Source organism: Aythya fuligula, chromosome 13 (genome assembly GCF_009819795.1).
Source record: "Aythya fuligula isolate bAytFul2 chromosome 13, bAytFul2.pri, whole genome shotgun sequence".
Lineage (NCBI taxonomy): Eukaryota > Metazoa > Chordata > Aves > Anseriformes > Anatidae > Aythya > Aythya fuligula.
Genome location: NC_045571.1, coordinates 16,490,268 through 16,516,743, shown reverse-complemented (window position 1 = coordinate 16,516,743; position 26,476 = coordinate 16,490,268). Strand labels below are relative to the sequence as shown.

Here is a 26,476-nt window from a genome sequence, read left to right as displayed (position 1 = left end):
TTTTTTGCATCAAATAACAGCAATCATAGCTAACTATCCTTCAAGGATACTGCCCTAGAAAACCAGCATAAAAGAAAAAAAAATAAGAGAACAAATTTATGTTTTGTTTCTTCTTTGGGGTGCTGTGACAGATCCTCTTTCATATCTTTGTGATGAAACTTAATTAGTACTGTACTACATATAGCATCTCTCATCTGGCAATGTCAGAAATATTTAAAAAATACGTTAATAAGAGATGCCTCTCCTTTTTGCAAAGTTAGGAACTTTTTATCCAACATTTCCAGTATCGTTTGTTTGGGGATCATAAGAATGGATTGAAAACCATAAAATTTGCATTGAAGATTTTAGGGAGATTTTTCTATGTTTGCTTTGCAGTCTTGTTTGATTAAGGCTCATGTTCTAAATCCCTCTGCAATCTCTTAAATCTCTGAGTATCATGTTGTCACATCTCTCCAGAAGCAGAGATGTAAGGAAAATATTAAATAGGAGGTGTTTTAATTTAAAAATTGAGATTTTTTTTTTTTTTAATTATTATTATTATTTTTTTTACCATTTGGAAACATTTGTAGCACAGTAGCCACCCAGTAGCCACCTGAAGGAAATGGGCATTCTTTGTTTCAAAGATTTCGTCAGGGGCCCAAAAGCTGAATGGAAACATCAGAAATAAAGCCTTTTCCTGGTCTCTGACTACAGTGAGTCTTAATATTTCTCTTGAATAGGTAATCTGAGACAGAGATATAAAAAGTTTGTCTGCAGTAAAATTACATCCAAATGTCTTTGTGGCTTTTTAATTCGTCATTCAGTCTCTGTATAAATGCAATATAAATTGCAATACAGGCAGGAGAATCAAAGTACTTATTATTTAGTCTCTGTTGTCCATTTTCTGTTCATCTTTATTATAGTATCTGTCTTGCCTTCTACCACTTACCCTCAAACTCCAGAATTTGACTTACTAGCTGATAACTACTAAGTCAGCATAGTGTTTTTGTTTTGTTTTGTTTTCTATTGTAATCATACTTTGAATGTGTTTTTCAACCTGCTTTTCCTGTACTAAACTGTACTAAAAGGAATAGTGGAATCTGTTTTCAACAGGATATAATAGCATAAATTTGAAGTCAAATGGATATATTACGATTATGATTCCACTTCAAAAACAATTGTGCTGTGTCATCACAGTGCTTTTGTATGTGAAATATAATTCACTTATTTCAGAGGGAGAAGTGTAAAAATATTTCTGTGATTCTCTGTCAGCAAGCTGTCATTCACTTTCCTCTGTAATAGGTGGGCTGTTTGTTGTCATTTTTGCTCTTTATGTTTTATTGTTTTGTTTTGTTTTGCTTTTTTTTGCTTTAAATCAGGCCTGGTCATCTAGTTGGCACACTGTACCTGGATTTGTATGAAAAATGTGTTGAAGTATCACAAAAGCAAATTAAAAAAGAATAGAGTTCTTTGCACCCATATAGGCATGTTTAAAAACTCTTCTGTATAGAAGAAAATAATAGTTAGCATTCCTGACACACCTCATAGAAATGCATTATGTATTGTTACCACATCAGCTTGTAATATTGGTATGTGGCTTCAATACCTTGCTTGTGTTTGTAATTACATTTAAATAATTTAACTCCCCTATAGTACAATGACTAGTGGAAATACATGATTCTTTAGGCAGACATTTCCTTTCAGACTGATCTAATGACTTCAGAAAATGTCGCTATTATTAAAGCTCGTTAACTATTGATACACAAAAATAAAACTTGAAGTGCAATAGAAGACAATAGTAAATATACTCATTATTGAAAACATTTCTGCAGTGAGTTCTCTGATAACTCATTTGATTTGGGTTCTGTGCCAGATGCACTTAATAGCCTGAACAGCTATATTTTGTAGATCATTGGTATCTTTTATCAAAATCAGTCTAGGACTGCTCCAATGGATGAGTGGTTGAAGTGTTCCAGTAGAGTGCAATAATTATTCTAGAATAATACAATATCCAGCTAAATTCTTGGCTGGGAGCAAGACTGCAACAGTTCACCTGATACTAGAGCAGAAGGCAAAGTACATAATGTAGAGGTTTTCTTGTATGTTTACTCACAGGTTAATTTTTGATGTGTAAAGGGTTCTGCAGCTTTATATCTGCTGAAATTGATTGCACATTTTGGTTTTAATTCACATAAAAGCCACTTTAATATGGCTTTTCAGTCACCTGTTGATGGGTTTAGTTTTTTGATTTGCTTTAATTGTGGAGAGGAGTCTGCCACAAGTTTTGAGTATGAAATAGTACATTTCTGTGACCGAATGCAATGCTGGAAAGCACCTAACTTCATAGAAATGTACATTGGTGGAAAAGTCCTCTTTCTTTTTCTGTTCACACTAAAAAAGCCCGTTTGCAGTCTCAGTGACAGAACTCAATACTAAAGATTAGGACTAGCACATTGTTTTTTCTCCATAATACCAGTGAGTACTTCCTTAGCAGCACCAAGGAACAGAGAGAGAGAGAGAGCTAGAGATGTAAAGCAGAGATGTAAATCTGTTGCACCTTCTTGCCCATGAGCTGCTGGTTCAGTTCTTTGCTATCAGTCCATAAAATGGACTCGAAACTTTTCCTGTTGTTCTTTCTGAGTGCACGTCTGAGGTTCCTTTAATTCTTCATTTACTTTTTCTTACCTCTAATGGCTCTTTGAATGTCTTTTTGTTTTTCTCTTTTTGCTTTTCCATCGGTGGATTGTTGGGAACCCAAATGTTCATCTCAGGTTTGCAGTACTTGGGTGCATGTGATATGCTCTGGCACTGTAGCAGCACTTTTCCATATGCCTGCAGCCCAGCCCTGGAAGAATCTCAGATTTGTGTAACTACGGGAGAAAAAAAAAAAAAAAAAAAAAAGTCTGGCTCAGTTTCTCCAGCCCATTTATCATAAAACAGATTTCCTTCTTCTTAAGAGGCTACAGAGGAGGAGCAAGAGAAATTGGGCATAAATGAACCTAAGTTGAAAAGATCTGTGTAAAATTTCAGCACTGTGTTATTTTCCAAATGTATTTTTTCTAGTTTTGCAACTAATGGCAAAATTAATGGATTAAGATAAGTTTTTTCTTCCTGCTAATGACCATGGCTGGAAAATCCTGTTTTATTTATTTTTAAACATACACCTTTAAATATCTCTTTGTAAAGTACCATGAAGTTTGGTTGATTGCTGTTTGGTTGATGGTTGCTAAATGGCAACCATCTAAATTTCTGACCTTGTATTTTTCTACTGAACTAAATGCTTTGATCTACTTTAATGTAATCAATTACAGAATGAAACTCTGATTTGGAGAAAAACAGATGATTAAGTGTTTTTGCAAAATGGAGACAAATAGCCATCTCTCCCTGTTGTCAAACACATTTCTTTTTGTTTGAGAGAAAGTACAGGTATTTTCATCGTATGTTGGCTGTGCTACTTAATGAAATGGTCCTATCGTTACAGCTCAAAACTATATATAAATTATATATTGTTACAGTTGCTATGGGAAATAATTACCGTTATTTAATGGTGGCTTATGAGACCATTGAATAAGAAGGGAAATGCAGTTTTGAAATGCAAAAATGCTTTTTCTCTGGGGAATGTATTTAATACCAGCTCTTAATTTATATTATTTTAATATTATTTGCCTTCATAGTTATTTTAAATTGTGTCTCTCTTAAATATAAACAGGTACACAAAGAAGGCAGCTTGATTTTAGACACAAAATATAGCTATATGTACTCTGCAATCCTATTTATTGTACTTTCTGGTTTTAAGGATGTTTTTCACTCATTCTCCAACCTTGTCTCTTTCCCATCTTAGTGTTAAGAAACAGTGCCATTACCATCTCATAAATTAGTTGTAGACTGCTTCAGGCTTGTCTAACTGTGGCTCACCTCAGTAGGATATTACCTTCTCATATCAAAGAGATTTAGATATTTGTCATAAATGACATTCTGAATTATAGCCAAGAAGATATTATTAATATAAGTACTTGATACTGGCCTCTTCAAAAATCATATGTTCTATCATGCATGAATCTTATGGGACTGTTCATAAAAATCAACAAAGATGCCTCTTTGCAGATTTTCTAAATAAAAAGTGAATCATTGTGGTTTACTCAGGAGAGGGACAGATGCAACCACACGTGTAACTAAGTAGAAAACTTGAAAACTCAATATATTTCAAAGGCAAAGATGGAAATAAATCTTATGGGTACATTATATTGTCAAACCCAGCAGTAATTTTAAGATTTATTTGCCTCCCAATTATTGATACGTGTCACATTTCACTGGAGTTGAGACAAACCCAGTTTATTTCTTGCCTTTTCTCTACCTCCATCAAAATTTGAAAGTTGTATAATATAGAGAGAGGTCTGGATCTGAGACTTATTTAAATAACAGATTGATCCAGGACTTTGTACTAGCAAACAATATTGGGAATAATTGCAGATTCTGCACAGCTCTAACAAATCTATGTCAATTAAAATAAAAAATCTAGCATTTATTTGCAAGTGTCATGCAGTGTTGTTCCATCTTCCTGACAATAGACTGATTTACACTATCTCACTCAGGTAAAGCTTGATCAAACTTGGTCATTGCTGTTTTTTCAGGTACTTTTTGTTACTCTACTTAACGTGTAATATAGGGCATAGCAACAGAGTGCATGCTACTGCTGAATAAACTCATTCTAGCCAATAAAGATGATGCAACCTTGCAACAAAGACTGTCTGAGCTTGAAATCCATATTCTGTCATATGCAGTGTTGGTGGTCTAGAGTTTCCAGGTTGACTTCTGTTTTCAAGGAGCCAAACAGAAATGTTCGATATAGTTTTAACTTTACAGAAGTGGTTTTGGCTCATTTCTCATTAGTACACTTTGTTCATACCTCAAATGTAAGAAAGGAAGAAAAATGAAAACTATGTAAAGAAATGTGATATTTAACACAACATAACCTCATTGATTAAATAGCTTAGATTTGGAAGGGATTAGGTATTTACAGTATGTAAATAAAATTATTAATTACTTAAGATATTGTTTACTAAGGTTTTTAAACTTCCTGATTCAGGGTGTAAACTAATTAGTAGGCAATGTGGAAAAAAATCATCACTACATGAGTACGAGTTCCTGAAAAGCTGTGGATGAACAAAAAGAAAACTGCCATGAGGTATTAATATACCAGCAGAGATATCACTCGCTCTTGACAGGAGACTGTAAATGCGGAATGCTAGAAAAATAATCCTCACCAACTGGAGAGCTGAAGTGGGGATGGAAGCAGCCCTTCAAGAAGGAGGAAAACTTGAAATAGCGTATGCAACTTTCTTTGAAAATGGTGTCTGTAAGAATGGGCAATAATTAGATTTATATCTTAAATAGACCTTTCTCAGAAGAGACCACACCATGACTTTTTTAAGTACAGGTGGTGCATTTATCTTTCTGAAATGTGAAAATCTTTCTTAGTTTTTTAGTCACCAGAATAACAGCTTACAAGAACCTAGTTCAACAGTGCAGTTAAATCAGTGCTGTCTCAGTTTGTGGCAGGGCTGTTAGCCTGTGATCCAGGAGCGCTTTGGCAGGCTTTGTGCTCCTGTCGGTAATGAGGGTTAGGAATGGGCAACAGCTAACAGAGGTCAGACCCCTCTAACAATTCACCTTCTTCCCACAAGCATATAAAAGGAAAAATAAACCAACATTTTATTCAGCAGCACAGTGCTACCACTTTGAGCACTACAGATTTCTCCCAGCCTGCACAGAACCCTGTGCATCTTTGAGCCACTGTAGATCCTTTCCCTTACTTGTCTGTAGCCTGAAGGATTTGCTGATAGTTTCATGAGAAGTCCAGACTCCTGACCCCAGAACACTTATCTTCTCTGTCCTATTCAGAGAAACAAGTAACAGAGAGAAGCTCTGTTCTTGCACAATGCTGCACAGGGAACCTACCAGAGAGCCTCTATAGCTATCCATATTCCCAGATCTTAAGCAGGAACTCATGAATGCAATGGTGGGTGGCATAGGGAAACATATGCCACTGTTAAGCTAATTAAAAATCGTATCTGCATTTTTTGTTCTTGTTGTTGAATTTCCAGTGCCTTTGGACTTCTATGCATTTGTGTGTATATTTGTGGAGGTTTGTGTGGGACTACATAGTGAGTGAGTACATCTGTTAATCCTGAACAGGAAAATGGATGTCACAGAAACATAAAACTACAGAGTTACTTGCTTCTGTAGGCAGTGATTAAAGGTAATAAAAACATGGTAGGATTCAGCTTCTCTGTTCTTTACAGTTAAGTGTAACAAAGGAACAGTGGAATTACAGGTAGTTTGCATCAAGTATTTTCTTGAAAAGGGACAGAGTCTGAAAGCCTTGGAGAATCAAAACATTTGTTGTGCTCATATGCAAAAAAAAAGTGACCTAAGTACTATTTCTCTGCTTCTGTTTTTCTGTCCCCATAACACTAGGGAAACTCCAGTGACATTATATTTCATGAAGCTTAACAACTCGTGCTTCTTTCTGGCTACAAAGAGATGCTGATTTCAGCATTTTGTTCCAGCTCAGAATTCTGGGTGTGGTAGCAGAAGACTAATCTCATACCTGCCCGTGTAAAGTATTCTGAGACATGGAATAGTGTTCAATCTGTTATAAACTTTGTGGATGTCTTCATACCTATCTTGTAGCTGTGATGATGAATGTAAGGGTTTCTGGTTACATATACATTGTGAAGCAACACATTGTGAAGCAGAATAAACTTACAGGAGCTCCTATATTACAGTATGTATCAAGCTGTATTACAGCTTCAATATGTATATTTCATTAAACAAACCAGAGTTGTTGCTTCTCAAAGTTTACAATAGTGATATTGTAACAAGTCAAAAGATGTCAGGTTATATCTCCATTTTACAGAACTGTTCTTATAGCTCTTTTCCCTTCCAGTCTAGCATTTTTTCTAAAGTGGAATATCATTAATAATTGTACTGAGGGAATTATTTTTCTAATTCTTTGCATTGGAGTCAAGGATTGACGATATTCTGACTCATTTCTCAAACTTGCTCACTATTATTTTAATTTATTTTTCTAATTGTCTTGTTATTTTGTTAAATGATTGGTGTAATAAGGCTTTGCAAGGCTTTCAAAATAAAAAAGAAACATTCAATGACATATTTCAATCCAGGGCATGAAATTTGAAAGTTCCTGGGCCAGACTTTCAACAAATTTTAATTTTCTAAGTACTCAGTTGATGAACACAGTGTGGAATTTGGAACTGCACATTCATCTGTTTATGTAATTTGCTCATATTTGGGATTGCCTGCTTTTGTCAATAGGCTGTTAGACCTTCGGCTCATGAAACGTTGGCTTGGATTCCGTGGCTGCTTTCTCTTTCTGATCATGGTTCTGACTGAGTCTTTCATTTGGCAAAGTGCTTGTAGGCAAGCAGTGACATTTTTTTCTAAGAGTTTTCTGGCTGGCTGATTTTATTTTATTTTATTTTATTTTATTTTATTTTATTTTATTTTATTTTATTTTATTTTATTTTATTTTATTTTATTTTATTTTATTTTATTTTATTTTATTATTACTATTTTTTTTCATGGTTGAGAACAATACAAGAAGTAGTGGAAAGGAAATGGAAGAAAACCGTGAGTCACAATTGCAATTGACTCTGATTCCTGAACCCTCAAGCACAGGCTTCTGTTAAATCCCAGCATATCTGCAGTCAGCAAATAAAATCCTAGTGAGAAATTAGCAGTGTTGAAGTGATTTTGAACCTGGCATTCCCATGGAACTGTATACTGTTGCATCGCCAACATCCAGATGAAGATACCAAGATGAAAAATTAGTAAAATTATGTTAATCTAACTTAGCACTTAAATACACAATTTCAGTTAACTAGATACTCTAGTTTCAGTTGCTTATCTGCTTTAAGCCTTCCCAAGTGAATAAGTCCAAGTGCTTCATTTAGATGTGGATGGTGTTTTTCCAAATACCATTACATCCTAGTCAAGCAGAATATGGAACATAACTTGTATAGTTACAGTAGAGTTTACTGTCTTTACTTCCTACTGAAGGGAACTGGAAGGAAATAGAGTTATTTCCTTCATGTGCTAACAGCACAAATTAGCCTATGTTTGCTGATTAGTACAATAATCTTCCAGTCATTCATTGTTCTTCTGCATGAGTTTTCACTTTTCACTTCAAGTGTTTTTTATTGGTACAGCATCTTTGAATTTCATGTTTTTTCAAGTGTAATTAAGACTTTAAGCTCAAAGGGGAGAAGCACAAGTAACATCTAAATGAGAAATTTGTTGCAGTAATGCTTAATACTTCCCAGAAAGATTGAAGAGAGATCTGACTCTAATCTGTATAGAGGAATCAAGATAGAAATCATTTTTATATTCTTTAGGGCTTGCACAGTGCTTTGTGTTTGCAGAAGGCTGTGCTAAGGCTGTGCTAAGGCTGAGTGGTTGCCTGTGGACTAGTGAGTGTCTGTGTCCCCTTTGATTTATCCCGTACACTGGAGTTCTGTAATGGTAACGCAGCAGTCAGAAGGAAGTGTTACAAAGTGTGACAAACCCAGTTTCCTTTGAAGAGTTCATCTGCCATGATGCATATTTTACATCTTTCTCTGATATAAAGAGAGGTGTGAGCTCCTTTCTGATGTTACATTTTGGAGCTGGCTATACACATTTAGATTTGCCTGGAGCTTGAAGACGTCCATCAATATAAAATAGTTTATTTTGGGTGAAATGGCAACAAATCTTTTGTAACTGGATAGAAGAAGCGAGTTTTCTAGTTCACTTGACTTCATCTCTGGAAGTTAGAAAGTGTTTGACACAAATGCTGCTAATTTTGCAACATACTGTGTAGGCTGATAAATATTCTTACTTAAAAAAGTATTGTAATGAAGTCTATTGAACGTTTTGGGAAATACTTCAGGAATTTAGAAGAAAATAGGAAATGATCTGCAAGTGTCTGCAGATGTAGAATTAAATCCAGTAAAAGCATGCCTCCCCAGGAAGCTTAGCTAAACTGAGAAATAGGCAAGGAAGTGATGATATAAAATGAAGAAATTTTGAAGGATGAAGCAGAAAGAATACAGGGGAAAAAATGTGAAAGAACAACAAATCTTTAAATGTAGATAAGTGATTTGGTGTGAAAAGACTTTTTTTTTTTTTTAAACTTAATTGTGCTGTATATTAAAGCAAGAGTCAAAGCTTCAAAACTGAGACTATATTTCATCTGTACAAATCTCTTCTGAATCTAGTGTCACCAAGTTTTTTGCCAACCCCTAGGCTATTGTTTTACTCAGCAACGTGTCTGATTAATTTTAAGAAAACAAACAAATAAAAACCCATCCATGGACCTCTGCCCATCAAGAGAATGTTTAGATTGTAGAGTTAAACAGGGAGAACCAACAAAATGTCCCCTCTTGATAAAAGTAGCAAAAAAAAAATGATGCTGTGTGTCTTTCTTTGGTATATCCAGTCTGTTCTTTGTGTTGAAGCTTACATATGTTCTTTATTTCCGTAAAGCTGGCATCAGTTATCAACTGAGGGACAAATATGTATGAGCTACAAAATAGATGTAAAAACAGAAATATGAGATTGCCTCTTTAGGTTTTGATTTTTCTTTTTTTTCTTGAGGTAAATAAATAGACTTTTTCAAATAATCCCACAAGGACATCATTAAGGGAGAAGAAGCTAAGCAAAATATTGTTCCTTCTCACAGTGGGATACAACTTGCTGAAATGTCTTCAGGAGTGAAATTTGATTGTAATAATAGACAAAGACCGCTTTGAAAAGCTCCTGTGATAGAAGGTTTTTGGGATCTGGCAATGCCAAACTGTATACCTGAAAGACACTTATGTACATAAAGTCTGAAGAGATATTATTGTAATCAATTGTATTGTTTTTCCTCACATTTCAGAATGGGATGCAGCATACTTAGTATTACAAAAATCAAGTGAGGAGAAAGGGATGTCATTTTAATTCATCTAACTAAATTCTAATTTTCAGGCCTTTTGTCTGACTGAGAAATAGCCCTGGCAGGATAGTCACTGTTGGCAAAGAAGTTCATTTCTTTCCCAGAAGAAAAGAAATCAAAACAGCTTTGCACTGATCAGCTGGCACAGACTACCGGATCAATGGTTGGCAATTTGCAGGGCTGTGCTGCAGATAAGGCTGTCACATTTTGGCAGTCTCATCACTACCAGTCAGCCACATAATAGCTGATAGGTCCCTTTCAGATAAAGATGAGAAGAGGACAGAAAACTGAAGAGAAATGGGAGTGAAAGGGGGATGGAGGAGGAAGGGAAGATGACAAATCAGTACTTTCAACCTCACATTGTGGTTTGTCCTTTGGTCTCCAGTCCATTTAAATATATGTTAATATTGCTGTTAATTTTTACAGCTTTCACCTGATAAATAGGGGCACTTGACAGTGTTTTTGTTTGTTTGGTTGGTTGGTTGGCTCTGAGTGTATGTGCTTTATCCTGAAAATGTGAGGATGTATCCTGAAAATTGAGTCCAAAACTCTCTCTCCCCTGGTCCCCCAAATCAAAAGCACAGGTTCAAGGTGTGTGCTTGACATGCCAAAAATATACCTGTTTTATGTATTAAGATCATTGCCTTTCACTTTCTTTAGTGTAAATATGACATAGTGCATATGTTATCTTGAAAAAGGAAAAAAAGGAAAGTGGATTTTTGCCCAGATACACTCTTGGTCTGTTACTTATTGCAGATTAGCAATAGTTGATAGTCTTGTGGTTTCTTTCCATGAAGCTTGTGTCCTGGGGAAGACACGCTAGTTAAGAAGTGAAAACAAAAGGGAAAAAAAAGGAGGAAACAAAACAAAACAAAACAAAAAACATAAGCAGTAACTGAATCATTTTCAGATGTTTCTGATTTTGAGAAGACTGAAAAATAGCATCGTTCTCTGAATTCTGATGCTTTATATTTTTCTAGCAGTTCATTGCAGGTTAAAAAGAAATCTGTTAGTGACTGGAGGACAATGCAGTGAAAAGAGGTGTGGGAATCATTACATTAATACTGATAAAGCTGCTAAGTATGCATAGGGAAATTCAGACATTTCCAGAAGTATGAGAACACACAGAGTAAAGGATTCATTAGTGAAAAATGCCCAGGCTGTTCTTAATCAGCTTGAATCTTAGGGAAGGGAAGGGAAGGGAAGGGAAGGGAAGGGAAGGGAAGGGAAGGGAAGGGAAGGGAAGGGAAGGGAAGGGAAGGGAAGGGAAGGGAAGGGAAGGGAAGGGAAGGGAAGGGAAGGGAAGGGAAGGGAAGGGAAGGGAAGGGAAGGGAAGGGAAGGGAAGGGAAGGGAGTTTCTTTCCTTATTGGCATTCTAGGGAATTAAAGACCAGGAATGAGAGAGCCACAGTGGCAGCCTGGCATGGATTGTTTATTTAATTCTTCCAATTTGTTCACCTTAATGAAACACCAAAAGATTTGAGTGAGCGGTAATTAACAAGAGAGAGCCTGTCTAATGAAACTAGTACAGGATGATATTTGTTTCAAGGATCAATAAAAGACTGTGAGTGAAGATCATACCAGTATCATTCAGGAAAACAAATCGCCTTGTGTCAATCAATTGTCGTGCTGCACATGCATGAGTCTGTGTGAAGCATTTTAAATATTGCATCAGTAGAAAGACAGGAAAGGAAAGGATTGGTAAATTTGGAGGTTTCTAGTACTTAATTTGTTGGTCTGTCAGGTACTATAATTATAGCTGCAGCATTCTTTCTCTGTGCCTTCAATAGTCATTACTAAACAATTCTAGTGACATAATCAAATTAAGGTACGCTTCTATTAGAGCGCAGAGTCCCTTGTGTAGAGTTTCTTTGTACACTTACTATCACCGCTTGCAAGTTTTTAGGAAAACAAAACAGACTGCATTCCCTGAAAGAACGAAAGAAAGAAAAAAGAGCAGCTATTAAGAAAGATACTTCCCTAACAATCCTTTTGGCTTTCCATAGGCAGCAGTTGGATTCCCCGTTGCCACTAGTTGACTTAGCAATTAATAATGCAGCAATCTGCAGTGAACTTCCAGATCTCAGTGCACAAGGTGTGATTTTTTTTATACAGTAAAGTTGCTACTGATAATAACAGAGTAAACAGGGAACAGTGGTAGAAATGTTGTATCTCAAAATGCATAATCAATTTGATTATGGAAGAAATGGAGTTAGTGTCAAAGAAAGTTAAATATGTGCTACACAAGATTGATGAAACAATACTGAAGCTAATGTAAAATCAGTTCACTTCCCAAGAGCACACACAGATTTGAAATTACACTCCTGAAATAACAGTTTTGAGAATGTTTTCATCTGCATGGGAATATGCAGGTTATAGATAAATGTTTAAGAATGGCAGTATACTGCTGGCTTTCATTTAGAATGGGATTGATGAAAATAAAAGCTTAGTTTAAAAATGTCTGAAGGAGACTGAGAGAGGCCTAATAAGATTAAAATAAAAGTAATTAAAAATAATTTTTAAAAAGGTTAAAAAAATGCATAGAGACATAGTTGTCTGAAAAACAAAACATTAGACTTAAGCTCAGTCATATTTATGTCTAAGAGCGGTCCCAGAGCTAAGGTACTGCTGAAACTAAAATAACTAACTCAGTGGAAATGAGTAGACCTGAGTTGTACACAAGACTGGGGAGGATGTAGGGAAAATATGAATGAGATTCATTTAGCTGGCTGAAGGATGTTCCACCGCTCTACTTTTTTAATCCTTGTGGATGCAAAGATGAATTACAATTTCATTAGAGATATTGGTAGGTTTTCATGATTCTGTGCTAGAGCAGTTTTTTCTTTTCATTCACATGTATAAAATAATTAGAAAAATAATATCACAGCTCCATCTAACGTATAATTTATTAGGTATTCAGAAAAACTCATTTGGATGATTGGAATGCATTTTTTAACACAAATTCAGATACTAGACATACAAAAAAATATAAACAGTAAAATTTGAAATTGAACTTTTGTCTGTCTTTTTAATCCAGTGAGTTATATTTGCAATGGACTTTTGTTCTACTCATAATTTTAGATAATAATTATATGCTTCTGTTTTTCACGTTCTCAATTTCCCTAACTTTCACAAAGATGTATGGTTAACATGGGATTTATGGGTAATTAATGCATTTGGTTAGTGTAGTAATTCCACATATAACATTAGCACAATTGGGAATAGAGTCTTATCCTAAAATTCATAGGTATTAGATATATCATGTAAAATTGTGAATTTTACATGCCTGCTGATGATAAGTATATACTTATATATGGATATATATAGTTCTGTGTTCATAAAAGTCTTAGATTGACTAGAATTTGAGCTGGGAAGCTTTGGAGTATTAATTCCATGAAATTTCTTATGTTAACCAGAAATTTAAACCCTCATGTAAATCTTATGGGCATCATTGAATCCAGCTGCAGAAATTGTATTCATCAATTGCATTTGTAACTGACTGACAGTTTTTAAAATTCCTTTAATCTTATGAAGTGGAAAATAGCTTTGACTGGTTTCATTCCTTGTGTGGCAGAGTCCCAGTCAAGAAACTGCCTTTAGGAAGTGGAATTTGTGTCGATTAGTCAACCACCAACAGCTACAAACAGGAGGTAAGGCAGTAGGAAGACATTGACTATGCTTTTTGTCAAAGTATCAAAGACAAGATGATCCACAAGTTGCTCAAGATGGCAAGAATTATAGGCCAGAAGCTGCAACAGATTATCAAGAGAAAATCATCTTTAGGCAATAAAAATAGTAGTTTTGTTTGTCAAGATACTTCCCCTTCAAATTATTGGAAGACACATGGGACAATGTGAGCAATGAAGATTGCTTTGGTGACTACTCAGAAACATCATTTCTTATTATTTCACTCATGTGTATGTGTGTTGATGGTGTGTATCTGAAAATGTATGTGTGTATGATGACACAATTAACTCCTGTCATCAAAATCAAGTAAATGGGTTGTGGAAGGGTATGTGACAAGAGCGTGTTCAGTTTGCAGCCTTTTCTTTGTGTGACAGAGGCATTATAATGGGATAAGGGAAAGACTGTACATGGTGAAACAGATGTCCCATTGATTAAAACCCTTTAGCAGCTTTCAGTTGTAACAGTGAAACTGTCTTTTTGCAACCATCAATTTGGCAGGAAAAAATAAATCTAAAAAAAAAAAAAATCAAAAATACTATTTGTGAGTATGTCAAAAATCTAGATTTCATTAATCAAAATAAGATGCAAGTCATCACAGCCATTGAACTATAGAAGTAGTAAATGAATACAGTTATTTAGGATCCAAACTAGGCTCTTCTGCATTAGGTACTGGTTTGTGCTGCTTGTTGGTTACATCAGTTGTTGGGAGTTCTTAAAAGTTCTTAAATGTAACAATTTGGAAACCTGAATTTTACAAGGCTTGATAAAAACTTGGTAAAAACTGCATATATATATACATGTACATATGTGTGTGTATATAAAAAAATATATATATTTTTTCTTTTTCCAGTGAACAGCATGTGAACCATGAGAAAGAAATGTTGCTGACAGGAAGACAATTGAAATCTTTTAGGTGCAGTGCTAGCAAAATTTCTGAAAAGTAAACAAAGGCTTATGTTAGAAAAATTAACTGCAGGGACTTCTGTCCAAAATAGATAACAGCAAATTGATGTGTTTGATCATGACAGCCATCGGAATGATCATTATCTTAAAGATAGAATTATATGGCAGAGTGCTGGAAGGTCACAGTAATAAAGGGCAGCCATGGTCATGTGAATAGGTCTGTGGCAGCTCATTGGTAGATCAGCTCCAAGTGCTCCAAGCTTGCAGTAGCTCAAGACAGCTCCTTAAATTTCTCTTACGTGAAGGATATAAATGATATACACTTCTTTAGCTATTTTTCATTCATTATGTTTATTTTAATACTATAAATCTGATACTGTTGTTATACTACTTCTGGAAGAGAATTGATCCTCCTCCACATTTTACAAATGATACAATTGAGAGGTTAATGGATGCTAGATTGCACGGATATTGCCTATTTTTTAGTCCAATGTTGATTTAAAAAAAAAAAAGAAAAACAAACTTAATACATCTCATGACAAAGCATTACAAAGACATTAATTTGCTACAAGTGTGACCCTGTGATGACTGATAGTGTCATTTCTCTAGAAATCTGTGTTCCAGGCCATCTTCTTTCTGAACTAGGTATTCATACCTATCCAGAACAACGTGCCTCCCACTGAGGTACATACTTATTCTTCAGGAGTGAACTCCAAATGGAAGAGAACTATACAGTACATGAGTAAAATGCCCATGTTGTACCTGTGCTTCTGTTAGGAGACCTGCATAAGTGTCCATCTGCCTATTAAAATAGCAGTGTTTGTTCTTTCGTTACTATTGAGTGTATGTATATAAGTTGATAAATACACATCTCCTTTATTTGATACTTTTTCCTTTTCTTGTTTTGAAATTTTTTCTATGTCTTAAATAATTTTTTTTTGAAATAAGAGCACACGTTTAGAGTATAACTAGGTACATTTTCAATGTGGAGAAAAATAAAACAGATAGAAGACAATCACGTGGCAAAGGAACAGAAAAGTAACTGTCCAGTATCTAGTTTTCCGATTTCATGTGCAGTTATAACAAAAACATTTAGAATGGAACAGAACAAAGAGTGAGTAGAGTAGAACAGAATAGAATGGTTAAAAGAGCATCCTACTTCTCAGTAGCAATAAGAAGGCTGAATTGAAGTACATTGTGTTTCAAATTGTATTTCACTTGTAAATTGGTCTGGAAATTTGGGCAACTTATAGATACTCTAAAACAGAGCATCCACCAAAATATGACATTTTATCAGGAAGGCCAAATTATTAGTTTAAATGAGTTGGAATTGACAAGATAGTCTTTTGTAAATACAAAATTCCTGAATTTATTTGTATCTTTTAATATTCCTTTATTTCTAAATTTAATAGGTTATATTCATTTTATAGGCTATATTATTATATAAGCTATATTCATTATACTGAAACAACATATCTAAATCAGGCATCCAGACCGATATCTCAGAACTAATTATTAGTTGAAATTAAGAAAAGCTAAACATGAATAGGTATGCCATAATGTAACGTGAAAAGGCAAAGGAAGCATGTTCACAGTTTTGGCAGTTTTGCTTTAGTGCTAACGTGTGTTGTGTTTGTGTCTGAAAATTTTCTAATATCCCATGTGCAAAAGTAGTCTCACATTTGTTTGACACTTGTGTCTATGTTTGGGTTTCTGAAATCAGGTACATAGGTATCTATGAAGTAGTTTGTTTTTAGATGCTGAAAGAAAAGGTTTTTATCTTCCATTCCCTGTAATCCCTCTCTCTCTCTTTCTCTCTCTCTCTGTCTCTCTCTCATGTATGTCTGTCATTTTTATCCTAAGAACCTGTCTTTATTGTTGAGGACTTTTTATGTTTGACATTTCAGCCATCTCTTCTCCACAGCCTTATTGTTCATGTTGGTGAAATTTGTTATTTGCAACACCTCTAGTACCTAAATATCTATGAGAGATTTCAAGGAAAAAATGTGAGGAAAAAGCAACTTGTGTTTATGTTGTATCAATATTCATAGCACTTGTAATTGTTGTTGAGTTGCAAAGAGAAAAAAAGGAAACCTATTAAACAGATAAAATACTATGTATCTGAATAGTGAAAATGATAGGTTTAGCATCTAATCTAGTTCAATCTGTGCAGATGCTGATGGAAAAGCTTAAGGCTATTTCATTCTAAAATTTTTGCAAGTAGTTACTTTTACCTGTATTTACGTATTTAGAGTAAGTTGAGTTCCTTCCTTTTGAAGGATACAGGCAATTAAATATGTGTTCTTTCTTTTCTTTTTCATAAACAGAAAAGAATAGCTGTCAGCACAAACTATTGTGTCACACAGATTGGAGGATATGCCAGTGTGACTGGTTGCTTTCCTCCCTAATACTTTGAAACTGTTTCTTACTGTTGTATAGATTGGGTATATGACAGGTAGAGAAACATCTACTCATTTAGGATAGAAAAATACAACTGTAAAGTCTCTAGGTGTTTGGTTTGATTTAAACCCATTTGCAGTTGTGTAAGAGAGAGAATAAACCCTAAGGAAAGGTATAGAACTGTGATGTATTGCACTACAAGGACTGCATTAGAGCCCCTGACTGGTAGTGTAAATAAAGACTTTTATATTTTCATTTATTGATTGTAATTCTAAGAAAGCTTCACGTTGTCCAGTAGAAGTGGCTGAAAAATAATGTATGGAAAATCTATTGGAGATACAGAGGCATTTTAGAAAGTAGAGAACCATTAGCTTTATCATCAAAGACAAAAGCATTGTTATATACATGCTGCTTTGATTCTCTGAGAACCTATTGCTATTTCCCCTTGTGTTGAGCTGTTAACAATACCTTCAATAGAAAAGGCAAAATCTGTTCTTACATAAAGGGATGTGGCACTTTTTAATCCATTTGTATTTTCTTGAAAGCCAATATTTCCTGAAAAGAGTGGATCCAAACCATCTTCTATTGGTATTATTGGATTTTTCTCTTTAACTAACTTCATTACGACCAGACTCTGCTCTGGGTTCTCTGAAAATACATAGTACAGGTCAGAGTGTGTGCGGGGTGTGAGGGGAGATACTAAAAACTAAACAAGCTCGACTTGGAATCCACAATGTAGCCCCATTTTTAACAAAGGTATGAGAAAATTGCACAGCAAAGTCTGTGAAAAAAATTACATATTCCATTAAGGCTATATCCATATTTCTTTTTATAGGCTTTTGTATCACTGAAGGTATAGAGGTTATGACATAGTATGTAATATCTTCAATATTTTAATAGAAATGACTGATTAATGTTTCACAAAGCATTAAAATTCACTAGTCACTTCATTAGCTTGTGAAAATTAGCTCTTTTCAACACGGCATATATACATTGTGCTGCTTTTCTGCTTTCTCTCTGGAATAAGTATATGTAATATATACAGCAGTGAATGTCTCCCTCAAGGTTTTTAACTATCAAAACACAAGTGCTTGAGTAGTCTAGAAGCACTGGCCTGAGTTCTGCCACTTTCATGATTCTCAGACTCATGAATCATTCCTTGTGGCCCAGATATCATTGTTAAAATGAAAATGTGTGTTAACAGTAAAAGGGTATGGAAGAGATCACAGCTCACATTAGTCAATCTAAAGCTGTCTTTGTGAAGTCTTGCCTTGCAATCAAAATCTGTATTTACTCACATAAATAACAAAGAAAAGAAAAAAAAAAACACAACAAAACAAAACACAATGATCATGATCTAAAAATTCCCTGGGTATGTCTAGAGAGATGTTTGTAGTCATCTCTTATTTATACCAACTTGATGAAAGAAAGAAATAGCATCAGGATATAGAGTTTGTCACCTAGTCTTTGATCAGCACCTCTATAGGAAATGCTACTTAGGGGGGAGAAATGTATTCCATGATGATCAAGTCACAGTGTTTCTGTGTCCTGAGCACTGATGAACAGTGGGAAATGGTGATGTGAAGGGAAGGGAGTGTTAAGATTTAACTGGAAGCTTTGCTACATGCAATAAATGCAAATAATATACAAAGCAAATATTTGTAATACTCCACTTACCATTAAGGCATAAGAGAACTAATGCCTTGAAAAGAATTGAAGGAATAGAACAAACAGCTGAACCAATGACACAGAAACACGGTCAATGGTTCTGCAGAATCACCGAGCAAAGGTGTGCTTTTATTTCTCTAGAAACACAAAATAACTCTATTGATTTCAGTCATATTGCCCTGGATTCACACAATTGGAACAGAGGAGACTCCTGTTTACCATTATGTAAATCTGCTTAGTGCCTATTTACTTGTCTAGGATATTTTCATCTGTGTACCAACTAACAGTGCTAGTAATGAAATATCTGTTAAATTCTGTATCTTGATTTTTCATCTTCCTAATCTTCACACTGCAAATGCAAGTGCTTTAGAGGGAAGATGAATTCCTGTTGTCTTTTCAAGTTAGAAATTCTTAACAAATACCCATACATCAGCCATCTTAGAGACTCTGCAACATTTTTATGTTTGGTACACTGTTGCAGGAAAAATCTGCAGAAAATAGAGACCTGTAATTTGAAATCTGGTCATTATATATGCATTAAGATGTATTAAACCTTTCAGTGTTTCTGCTTATTTTAAATGCACATTTCAAATATCAATTTTTTAATTAGGAAATATCAAATCATTCTACTATTATGTATGCTGAGGAGACATAGTGAGACTACGAATATAGGAATACCACAGGGACTGCAAACAGCATTCAGCCTATTCTAATCTCTCAGCACATCTTACTAGTACCAATGGAAGCTCTTTTCTCCAGAGAAAGGAAAAAAGACATTGAAGTCATGCGGAGTTCCCCCTCAGAGACAAGCGAACAGCAGCCCCTCTGCTCACACAGATTTGGTTCCATGTACTGCAGAGTACATCAGTCAAATCTCACCCAGAGTCAACACGCTAAGCAATGTGTAGGACTCCTTGATAAATCCCAGCCAGCCAACATGCCCACTTGACTGCATTTTAAAAAAAATTTAAATCAAGGTAAGTGAATATAAGCCAAATATTAACTAAACGACAACATTGTTTAGAGACAAAAGTTAAACATTGAAAGTAACTTTACCATTAGTATATGCTAAGTTTAATCACTAAACCCTGTGTTAATGCCCCATAACAGTAGCTGCAAGGACCTAAAAGCAGCAAAATGACCAGTTTAAATCTAAAAAAGCAATGGTGTTTATTGACATGCTTGTAACATACATTTAATAATAGGTTTATTTTTCCTCTATTTATGGTTTACACACACACATCCAGATATATAAAATACAATCCAGTGCATCTAAGAGATACCTACACTACTTACAAATGAGCCTCTGCTACAAAGCTGGCTTATCCTGTAGACGCAGGTAGCATGTAACTAGAAATTAGTGCCAGTGTTCATCTTTCTCCATGCTAGAAATCTTGCAGGCTTTCTAACTGCATGTCCCAGCTTCACATTCGCTGGTCAGGTGGTGGGAATTGGGCAGCTGCGGCTTTTCAAAAGCTGAAGAAGTTCTATGTGCAAACTTGCCAGTTGTTTTTAAATAATGTAGCGTGTTTATAAATGACTTCACACAAGACAAACATAGCTCGTTGGATCCAAAGTTATAATATTTTATTGTCACATAACCATAACAGTAATATTAAAAGAAAAATAAGGGACATTTTTTTCTGTTCTTTGAGGTTGTTATGAAGAATTTGCTTCTCCCAGTGCACTGGTTTGCTAATAGGCTACATGTTTGCTTAAGCCAGAAAATAACATGGGCAGGATTGTGCCTTTACTCTGAAAGTAAAGAGAGTGGCAGGTAAACACACTGTCAATTTTTGGCTATTATTTTTTTGTTTGTTTGTGTTTTTTCCTGTGGCCACCATGAAAGGTCAATCTGGAACCTGAGGGACAAAGCAGAACCTGTGTGACTGATCTGGAGGCCATGACTTCACCGAAACATAGCCAAGGCTCTGTCAGGCTCCAGCTGTTAAACACAGCATGAGTTTCATAATTTCAATTTTCCTGCTGCTTCTCTGTTTTAGTCTATTTTTCTATATTCTATTTTAGCTGGAGTCTCCCTAATTTCACAACTCCCCCATGGTGTATAGGATTTTTTTGTAGCTGTAAGGATTGTGAGTTGTTACCTTGGAAACACAGTTGTGCATGCAGCTGTTGTAACAGTACTTGTTACTTCTCCTTTATCACAAATGGTTTCAAAGCTTTTCTGTATTTGTCTGACATTTTTTGATTCTGTAACTCTTTGTAACAATATGTTTGACAAATTATGGGAGAAAGAAATAAAACCTTAACCTTACAATGTACAGAATGTCCCTGAGATCCTGACTGAATCAGCTGTTTTCTTGGCCTTGGAAGCCCCAAAAGTCACATTCAATCCCCTGCCTACCTATCTGGAAAAAACATTGAAATGTAAGATTTATGTATTATTTTTAAAGTTTTGATATTCTCCATCAGAGCTTCTATCTGCAGGACCTGGGGACAGCCTGGGACTAAAGGCTCCTCCAGGTTTCCAGGATGAGAGCAGACATCTGCAGGAATGTACCTGTGCCAGCCTGGGCCCTGACAAGGCTCTGGCTTGCTCAGACAAGGACAGGTCCAGCAGGTCCAGTAGAATATAGCAGATGATGCATGAGTACTTCACCCAAGTAGAGCAAAATCCTTTCCCGTGAAGGCTACATTGGTACCAGAGAAGACTGCTGTTCATACTTGCTGCCTTTCTTGTGAGAGTCCTTAAGCCTTTCCCTGGGGCTGCCTTAAAATGAAAGGTGTTTGACCCTTTTCAATACCAAGAAAGAGGACTGTTAGATCTGAGAGAAACTACACAGGGCCCTCTTCCAGGGCAGGTTCTCCCTGCTTGCCAGCTGGTAGATAATGACAAAGCTCAAAGACTGCTGAAATGCGTAAGACAGTTGCATAGTTTGAAAGTTGTATATGTTCGCTTTTTTTTAGCCGAAGCTTCTAATTGCCAGCATATTTTCAATCCATATACCTGTCAACTACACCAGTTTAGCTGGCATTGCACTGCCTTTATATTGTCTTCTACTTTTATAGCAGTATAAAAAATGGTTCGTTTTTTGTATGTCGCTCCCTCGCTGGCGCTCAGACTGCTGAGCTTTCCCATTTCCCCTGTGTGTAAGATAAGCCATAATAGGAGCAGAGGAGGACAGGTGGGCACTATTTCTGTTACACTTTCAGAAAGAGGAAAAGAATGCTGCACAAATAAATAGAAAGCCTGCTAGCTCCAATAAGATACTAAAATGTTTTTCTCTCCTTGCATCTAACTGCTTTCCATGGACCTCAGTACATTGCAATGTGCATGTCTTGTGCTGTGCATTGTTTGTAACTAAAATTTTTTAGATGTCTTTTTCTGTGAAAATGTGAGTGAAGTCAACAATTGAAATTGCAGTCTTAACTGTTTTAGATGAGCAACCTCCAGTTTGATTAGAGTTGACATGGAGAAAGGTAACCTTAACTTACAAAGTGATGCTTACAATAGTGTAATATAGTTCAACTTTGTTTTTCAATTTAATGTCTTAAGCTGATTTAACGTTAGTACATTTATAGCCTGCCTTTTGGTTTTGAAAGGATTTTGTTAGGAAAGCCACCTAAAAACAGAACAAAACAAAAATATATTACCAAGTAATGCACAGCTATAATACACAGTGTTGAAGCAGAGAAGGAATGGTTGTTCATGCTTGCTTGTAAATGACCTCTATAAACTCAGTGAATCTATGTCCTTTTCATACAGAAGAATATGTATTATAAATTGTCATTCATATGATGAAAAGATAAGTTAACTAAAATTATATTCCAATTGCAACTGAAAAACTCCAGAGGTAAGTGGCAAAGGACTGGATAGTTGGATAGTGGATGATTCTGGAGTTTCTTGAGCTCTGTCTGAGAAGTATACTGAACATCCTGCAGGGCAATCACAATCCAAGGGGCCATTTTACCCCTTGCTTTTTTATGGCTCACTCTTCAGAATAAGAGATGTGTCTGCAAAGAAGCACAAGCACAAGAAGCACATTTTACATTCATTAAGCTGACAGGGCTAATGTAGGAACTGTTATATTGCAACAGTTGCTCACTGTATGGGGAGAAGATTCATGGGGCTTATGATCCTTTTGTCTGGGCAACTGCAACAAAATGAATTCAATGAAGTTCAGAATTAGAGTAAAAATGTGAAGTAAATGATAGCATCGGTTTCATCTCTGTAATAGTTTCAGAATATAATAAAACATTAAAACAATTATGATCTAGATTGTTAGAATGTTGACACCTAAACTAATCTGTATTTTTACAGTTTTTATCACAGTATCTGAAATATTTGCTTCTACCATTTGTGTTGAATATAGAAAAAATTGTATGTGACTCCACAAAAGAAGTAGTATTCTGGAAGGTAGATATTAATGACCTTTTAGCATCTGTAGCTTAAGCATTTAACTCATTAAGAATTTATTGAGGTTATGCCCTTGGTTGCTGATTGGTGTGAACTGTGAAAAACATTGTACAGTGTTCTATTGTATTCTGAGATTTTCTTCCTCTGTCAGCTCTTACTCAGAGGATATAATAACTCTTACAACAGAAGTTTCCAGAGCCTGAACTCTGGAAACATAGCCTATTTCGCACTTGCATGTTTTTTGTTTGTTTGTTTGTTTTTTAACTTTACTTGGGGGATCTTTTGGGTGGGAATAAGATTTTCAACTGCAAAATGCTGCCTATGTATACAAATATATATATACAAATGTATGCTGTGCTGCACTACATTAGCAAGAGTGCAGCCAATAGGTCCAAAGATAGGATTGTTCCCCTCCATTCAGCTGAATATCACTGAAGGATGTTAAGCAGAGGCCACCAAGATAATCAGCAATCTGGAAAACTTGTCTTGTGATGAGAATCTGAGACAATCGGGTTTGTTCAGAAGAGGAGGTAAAGGAAAGGTCTTGTCTACAGTTACCTAATCTGCAGTTACCTAATAAAAGGGCAGAGAAAAGACGTAGTCAGACTTTTCTCAAAGATGTGCAGTGGTAGAATGAAAGGCAAAATAATCAGGGTACACAATGGGAAACTCCAGTTAGATTAAAGGAAAACTATTTTCACGATGAATGTGGTCACATTCAAACCAATTTCCCAAAGATGCTCTGGAATCTACATCCTTGGGGACACTCAGAATCCGACTAGGTATTGCTTGAGGCAAACTCCTCTAGGTGAATGTACTCTGAGCAGGAGGTTGGACAGGGTGAGCTCAATAGGCTACTTTCAATCAACATTACTCTGACTCTGATTTTTTTTCTTCTCATCAAACTCCTCAAAAACATATTCAACATCTAAAAAAGTAGTTGTGTAGGGGGGAGGCTTTTCATTTGACAATTCTTTTTACTGATTGTTCAGGCACAGATACTCAATACTCATACAAATTGGCCAATATTTGCCATTGTGGAAAAAAATGGTAACATGAGAGAAAAAAGCCAGACAAACACTGGTGAAGGTTGTCCAGATCTCAGAACTCTCTCAGAGAAACTCAAGAAATAAACTCTCTTAAATTATCCTTGTAGGAATAGGATGGTAGTGGAAATGAATGCTACATTTGCTACAAATGATAGCATCTTAATCTACGCACCTTGTATTTCCTCAGCTCTCTTCCCTATTGTATTTCAACTATCAAAATCCAAAGTCAAAAAGTTAACAGCTTTGCAGATGAACTTCTGCTTTCCCATTCCTAACTGCAATTGCTTCTGACAGCCTGTGTTTGCCTATCTCTGAGATTCACACAGATTTATTTCCATCTTGGCACTGAGGACTGGCATCAGGCTATTAAACATACAGGGACGCAGTGAGTGAATACCTATCAATATCCTGAAGACACTTGGGGTCTTGAGAGCCTTTAGGGACTAGTGCAGATACCTCAGTGATACCTCAGATACCTCTGGCAGCTATTGCAACAGCCTCATGAACTGAAGATTTAGGGGGTTTACTTACTGCTTTGTTCCTGGTTCTACTGATAGAAATCATCTGTAATAGGAAAGGGTATTGGATAGGGCGCTTATGAAATTAAATGTAGAGAATTAATGGTCACTAAAGTATTATTTTCTGTCACTGTTTGTATCATCGAGAACACAACGCTTTTCCAAAGGATGTCAAACCACAAAACAGGATTTTTTGTTAACACCTTAAAACTTTGTATTATTAAATCCAGAGATGTATATCTTATGTATGATGATCATTTGTCACCTTATGTGACAAATTAAACAAAGTTTAATACTTTTTAACATTATTTTTTTCTATAAAATATGAGTCTTTGCAAAGTAGCAATGATGATTCTTTGACGAAAAGTATAACAGATCTTCTACAGCAGTTTATGAGCTCTCTTACATTAACAAAGTTTAGTATAGACCTATTCTGCATTCTCAGGACAGTGTTATTACACTGCAATGCATTCTTCAGTGCTTTGCTGGAAAAGAAACTGCTATGGTTGGTGTGCAGCCCCTGCATAAGATGAAAGTAGTAAGTTCTTCCCTCCAAATGGCAAAGAGATGTGTCAAAATTCTGTATCATCTCTAAATGGTGGCCTCCACTGTCCCATTTCTACCATACTTAACTGTTTTGACAAGTTATGGTAAAGGTACAAAGCACTAATAGTATTCCGTTACAGAAGTAAAAAAGGTTAGTTTGACAGGTCTTAAAAGCACTGATGGAAAAGTATGTGGCAAATCCATTCTGTAGTCGAGGCAAGGGGGAATAGGTGGATAACTTGTTATTAATGAATCAGGTACTTTTATTTCAGAAATAACTGGCAATGGTCACAGAAATAGAAGGAAGGTGGTTTCTTTAAGGTACTTAATCTCTGAGGGGAGAAACATGGAGACTGTACTGAATAAAATTTGGACAGTGTTTTTTTGTTTTGTTTTGTTTTGTTTTGTTTTGTTTTTTAGCTACCACGCCTACAGATACAATAATTAGCCAGTGACCAAAGCAAGAGTTTGATGCAAAGACAGGAAGGATGTCCTTAAAATGCCCTGTACTAACAAATAAGTTATTGAGTCAGCTAAACTAGCTGGTAAAAAGTACAGATCTGATATTTGTTATTTAGTACTCTAAATGACTTTAAGTATAAAAACCCAAGTGGAAACTAAAAATCAATTAGTGAGTGTATGTGTGCCATCCTATATACTATGACAGGTAAACTGTTGGAAGCTGAAAGTGTCTTGTAACTTTCTTTCAGCATGATTGGGCTTCTTTCTCAAACCTTTGGACAGTTAGCTGATGGTGATCCTGTGTCCTGGTTTTAGTTAGGACAGTTAATTTTCTTCCTAGTAGCTGGTAGAATGCTATGTTTTGGCTTAGGATGAGAAGAGTGCTATAACATGCTGATGTTTTAATTGTTGCAGAGCAGTGCTTACACCAATCCAAGGACGTTTCAGCTTCTCACTCTGTCCTGCCAAAGGGCAGGCTGGGGTGCAGCAAGAGCTGGGAGGGGACAGACCCAGGACAGCTGACCCAAACTGGCCAAAGGGGGTATTCCATACCATCTGATGTCATGCTAAACAATATATAAGGGTGGCTAGCCGGGGGTAGGAGGGCCGGACTGCTCGGGGTTAGGCTGGGCATCGGTCAGCGGGTGGTGAGCAATTGCATTGTACATCACTTGTTCTGTACATATTATTATTATTATTATTATTATTATTATTATTATTATTATTATTGTTATCATTGTTATCATTGTTATCATTGTTATCATTGTTATCATTGTTATCATCGTCATCATCCTGTCTTAATAAACTGTCTTTATCTCAACTCACAGGCTTCACTTTCCCATTTTCTCTCCCCCATCCCAGAGAGGGAGAGGGGAGGGTGAGCAAACGG

General features: G+C 35.8%; 1 protein-coding gene across 2 annotated transcripts in view; it reads left to right on the top strand.

Moving 5' to 3' along the window:
* Window positions 1–26,476, top strand: part of PCDH11X (protocadherin 11 X-linked) — a 473,826-nt gene that overhangs the window by 270,456 nt on the left and 176,894 nt on the right. The window lies entirely within an intron of this gene.